We start from the raw sequence: 6,000 nt of genomic DNA, 5'->3' as shown, positions 1-6,000 counted from the left end.
TTTACTTTTCCCTGGGGGTCCTCAGACAGAGTTCAGATTCCCCAGAGTCCAAGCTAGTCTTAGAACCCAAGATCTTCATGTCATCGTTTTATAAAACCTGCTGTCTTTGAGTGTTTTTTGATGGCTTTATGTTATATTATAGTTTGTCATTGCCTTTTTTAAAAAAAGATTATTTATTTATTTGACAGACAGAGATCACAAGAAGGCAGAGAGAGAGAGAGCGAGAGAGAGCGAGCAGGCTCCCCGCTGAGCAGAAAGCCCTATTCGGGGCTCCATCCCAGGACCCTGGGATCATGATCTGAGCCGAAGGCAGAGGCCCAACCCACTGAGCCACCCAGGCGCCCCTGTCATTACTTTTTTTTAAAAAGGGAGTCCTCTGGTTATGGTAGATGGTTATTTCCTTCCCCTTCTCTCCCCACTGTACATATACTGCTCATTAATTCTGGGACTTATTCCCATTCCTTTCAGGACCTAAGGAGGACCAACCTCTTCTCTATGCTCTACTAAAATGGAGAGAGACCCACTTTTCTTTTTTTTCCTGCTCCAATCATGTCACAAAACTCAGACATCTTTTTTGCCCAAGGCCCTTGGATTATTTACCCATGTGTGCACCTGTTTCCTTCTTTATGAGAGAGCTGGTTCTGGTCCTTGAGGACTATTTCCTTGAGAGATGACAGGCCTTAAAGTTTCCATTTGCAGAGGTAGTTATGGGAGAGACCAAGCCAAATGGCAACAAGCCTGAGGTTAAAAGTCAGGAACAAGGTTGGTGATTTCTTTGACATAGGGTAGTTCTTGGCAAGGATTATAACTATATTAGGGCCAGTAATAATCCTTTTCCTATCTGGCTCTTGGGCTATTGTCCAGAACAAGTGAGATAACATTCTGAAACCACTTTGTAACATGTAAAGCACTTTATAACCTGTTAGGTATCATTAGTTAGCAAAATTACCTACATCCCACACATGCTGTGGCAGGAAATGCACTGGACAGAAGGCAGGAGCCATGGGTCTGCTGCCAGCTTTTTGATAGAGAGTAGCAGGGTTCTGTCTTCGGCAAATTGGCTCAGTCATTTGTTGAACATCTACCTGTGTTATGAATGGTTCTTGGGATGCAGAGGTGAATGAAATAGATAAGGTATCCTGGAACTTACATTCAAGAGGGGAGACAGACAACAAACAAGTGGATAAATAATAATAAAGAAGAAATACTTGAGGCTAATGATGGTGGATTGAACATATCCTAGTCCTTTGGCTCTCTCCTGAAATCACACTACAATGACAGTAAAGATATTTTTTAGAAAGGCCCTAGAGAATACAAATCAAAACCACAATGAGATACCACCTCACACCAGTCAGAATGGCTAAAATTAACAAGTCAGGAAACGGCAGATGCTGGCAAGGATGCGAAGAAAGGGGAGCCTTCCTACGTTGTTGGTGGGAGTGCAAGCTGGTGCAGCCATTCTGGAAAACAGCCTGGAGGTTCCTCAGAGAGTTGAAAATAGAGCTACCCTATGACCCAGCAACTGCAGTACTGAGTATTCACCCTAAAGATACAAATGGAGTGATCTGAAGGGGCACGTGCACCCGAATGTTTATAGCAGCAATGTCCACAATAGCCAAACTATAGAAAGAACCTAGATGTCCATCAACAGATGAATGGATAAAGAAGATGTGGGATACACACACACACACACACACACACACACACACACACACACACACTGGAAAACTATGCAGCCATCAAAAGAAATGAAATCTTGCCATTTGCAATGATGTGGATGGAACTAGAGAGTATTATGCTGAGTGAAATAAGTCAATCAGAGAAAGACAATTATCACATGATCTCCCTGATGTGAGGAATCTGAGAGGCAGAGTTGGGGTTTGGGGGGTAGGGAAGGAAAAAAATGAAACAAGATGAGATCGGGAGGGAGACAAACCATAAAAGACTCTTAATCTCACAAAACAAACTGAGGGTTGCCAGGGGGAGGGGGTATGGGGAAGGTGGTTGGGTGATGGACATTGGCGAGGGTATGTGCTATGGTGAATGCTATAAAATGTGTAAGCCTGATGACTCACAGACCTGTACCCCTGGGGCAAATAATACATTATATGCTAATTAAAAAATTAAAAAAAAAAAAAAAGAAAGGCCCTAGAGCCACAAGGACAGGGAGAATAATATAGGATGCAATGCCAACAAAATTTTGGAAGCTGGAAAGATGATGAATGAGTGGTAAGTGGAAACTGATTTAGTAGACCCATGGAAGTGGAATCCTAAGCCAATGGCAGGAAAAGCCAGGACTCAACCAAATTTTTACCACACAGTCCACATAAAGCTCATGAATGGATGGCAACAAAACCTTGAAAACTAACATAAAGATTCGTTGAAAATTTATTTTTAAAAAATCCCCAGATTTCTTCCTCAGTTCTCCTCACCCAGGAAAAGACCTACATTTTATTCTCTGGAGAGGATAACACAGAGCGTCTTTGGAACATGGGACACCAGACAATTGAAAGAGGGATCAGCAGGTAAAAAGGAAATTAAAGGAATGCTGGATGTTGACACCCCCAGCCCTCTTCTCCTCTTGCTTCTAACTGACTGGTAGTGCAACTTTCATCCTCCAGGCCGGAGATTAGAAGACTCATTTGTTAATTTTTTTGTTTTTCTGGGAAATTTGATCAGCCCAAGAGTAAAAACCCTTAGTGTTGATGTTGGAGGTTCCCCACCTAGATGACCCAGTAGAATCACCCTGTGGTGAAGCCTAATTCATGTGCTCATAGCTTTCATTCATTTTTTTGTATCTATGGAAGGCAGCCTCCAAGATGGCCCCAGTGATCTCACCTTCTAGTATTCACACTCTTGTGTAATTCTTTCTCCCTTTCAGAAAGGGCTGAGAAAAAATGGTGGAAGAGCACGCTGACGATTAGGTTTATAAGAAGGCTGCTTTCTGTCTTGTCCACTCTTGCTTATTTGCTATGGTGGAAGTCAGCTCTGTGGAGAGGCCCACGTGGTATGGAACTGAGGGAGGCCTCCAGGCCACAGCCAGTAAGGAACTAAGGCCCTCAGTTTAATAGCCTTCAAGGAACTGAATCCTGTCAACAATCACATTGTTACTTTGAATATTTTCAAAGATGATAGAAAGTACAGGGAATAATACTATAGAACCTAATTTATCCATCACCTGGATTCAGGAGTCATTGAGATTTTACTATATTGGCTTCTTCACTTCCTTTCTTTCCTTCTCTTTTTCTCTGCTTTTCAAGTAAACCATGGAATCATGTCCTATTACCTTTTTATGCTTTTTATATACTTCAAAGAAATTAGTAACCTAGGGACACCTGGGTGGCTCGGTGGGTTAAGCCTCTGTCTTTGGCTCAGGTCATGATCCCAGGGTCCTGGGATCAAGCCCCGCATCAGGCTCTCTGCTCAGTGGGGAGCCTGCTTCCCCCTCTCTCTCTCTGCCTGCCTCTCTGCCTCCTTGTGATCTCTCTCTGTCAAATAAATAAATAATCTTAAAAAAAGATTTCTTTCCCTTTAAGATGAATAGACAAACAAGAATTACCAGATACCTGATGAAAACTTCTAACATAAAGGAATAGAGACCCATGCCAAAAAAGCAGCTTGGAGCAGGGAGATGAAAATTCCTCAGGAAGATCAGAGTGGATATTACAACCATGAAACAAGGTCAAGAATAAAGGAGAGTGCTTGGAAATGAAAAGGGGTAGCAAAAAGGAAAAAATTATATGGAACGGCTTGGAAGATAGACTTGACATCCCCCACGGAAAGTGGGGCAAAGAAGTGGAGAGATTGGGGTGCCTGGGTGGCTCCACTTAAGTGTCCGACTTTTCATTTTGGCTCAGGTCATGAGATCAAGTCCTATAGTGGGCTCCACACTCAACAGGGAGTCTGCCCGAGAAAGAGAGTCTCTCTTTATCCATCTGCAGCCCTCTCACACACACTCACTCTGTCTCTAGAAAAAAGTGGAGAGGTGGAAAATAGGAGAGAAGGGAAAATTAGCAGGCCAGCCTAGGAGGTCCAATATGCCCCAAATAATGGGTCTTCCAGAAAGAGAGATGAAAGAAAGGAAAAAATGACAACATGTTTTAAGAGAAATTCCCCAAACTGAGGGGTATTATTTTACAGATGGAAAGAGCCCATTGAATGCCTAGCACAAAAAGATGAAATTTTCAAATAGTTGTCAGAAATATAAGGCACCTACAGGCTTCCAATGAGAAAAAGGACAGAAACAAGGAATCAAAAGTGTTTTGGGAATTATCCACAGGACCAGAAGCTAGAAGGCAATATCGTGATGCCTTGAAAATTCTGAACAAAAATATTTCCAATCTAGAATTCCTTACGTAGCCCTTACCAATTAAGCATGAAGGTAGAATAATTTCTGACATGCAGAGCCCTAAAACATTTACTATTTAAAGAAGCTGTTAGAGAGCATAAACCAAGGAAGAGAAAGAAGAGCAGTAAAGCAAAAAGCCTTTCCAAGAGTATCCAGGGACCAGCTGTATACCTGACATAAACAGCCGCCAGTCTGCATAGGAGCAGGTCAGAAAGTTCTGGAAAAGATTTCTTCAGGAAAATGAAATCCATATCTTGCTAATACCTCTGAAGGTATTGGCAAAGAATTTGGTTAGAATTAGTGATATGCATGTAGAAAAGGAAGCAAATGAAAAATGAGGTAATTATTAATTATAGGGGTTGGGAAAAAGTTGTGTGGGGTAGAAGAGTAATCCCGGTGTCTTGTAGAGCTCCACTATTTATGTAGTCACAATAATAGAAGCATTGAATATTCTAACACAGTTACTTTGTTGTTGTTTATTTTTAAAGAATTTATTTATTTATTTGAGAAAGAGCAAGTGTGGGGGTCGGAGGAAGGAACAGAGGGAAAGGAACAAGCAGACTTTGCCTGGAGCCTGATGCAGAGCTCAATCTCATGACCCTGAGATCGTGACCTAGCCAAAATCACGAGGTGGACACTTAGCCGACTGAGCCACCCAGGTGCCCTGTTCTAACACAGTTATGACTTAACTGAGATACCGAGTAGAAATGTGCATGTGCTAAAAGGTGCTAATCCTTATCTGCCATCAGGGGAAGTTCACAGATAAAACCTGATACGAAAAAAATGAAGAAGTATAGTAACATAAGCAAGTTTTTCTTAGAGACACAAGGGATAGGTCATTAGCTGAAAAGAGGTGAAAGCCCTTGCCTCCAGGAAGGGGTAGATGCCCTGGGAGAGGCAAGAGGGTGAGGGATACTGTTTTTCATAGCAAACCATTTGACTCATTAAAGTAAGTGTACATGTGTCTTTCATGAAAGTAGCGGGTAAGACAAAAATAGATGATCTTAGATTGTGGTAAAGGCAGTAAAATCAGGAACTCAGGATAATGTGAGTGAGGGTATCTATCAGAGGGAGGCACCTTTGGAGTGGGTTGGGGAAAAAAATCCAGCGAGTAAATGAAGTGTAAGTCCCAGGTAGCCTGAAAGATGAAGTTTCTGCCACTGTGAGAACTGGGGGAAGGGGACCTCAGGAAAAGGGAACATCCCTGCAAAGGCTCTGAAGCCAGAAAGCTGAAGTGGGAGGGAGGGGGCATGGGAGAGGGAGAAGAGCTTGGGCAGATGGATGAGTATCACATCCTGCAGGGCCTTGCCGGCCGTAGAGAGAGCTGGAGATTGATTCTTCGAGCCAGGAGAAGCATTTGGAGGCAGAAGCATCCTTCTCTGCAGAAACATGGCCTTAACCTTTTAAAAAGATGGCCTTAGATAAACGTGTGTGGACACCTACTGTGGGAACATCTGTCAGACGCTTTTCAAACTGTTTTCTATGTACAACATTAAACTCATTCAGTCCTTGCGGTATTGCAATAACTTATGAGCCCCACTCTTCTCAGTTAGAAAACTACAGCCTGGAGAAGCTGAGGTGCACAGTGTAAGCCTGAATTCAGACCCCGTCACGTGCCCTGCTGCCTTCCTGGAAAGCCGGCTGGCTTGTCC

The sequence above is a fragment of the Mustela lutreola genome, chromosome 16 (genome assembly GCF_030435805.1).
Source record: "Mustela lutreola isolate mMusLut2 chromosome 16, mMusLut2.pri, whole genome shotgun sequence".
Classification (NCBI taxonomy): domain Eukaryota; kingdom Metazoa; phylum Chordata; class Mammalia; order Carnivora; family Mustelidae; genus Mustela; species Mustela lutreola.
Note: the sequence above shows the minus strand (reverse complement) of the source record.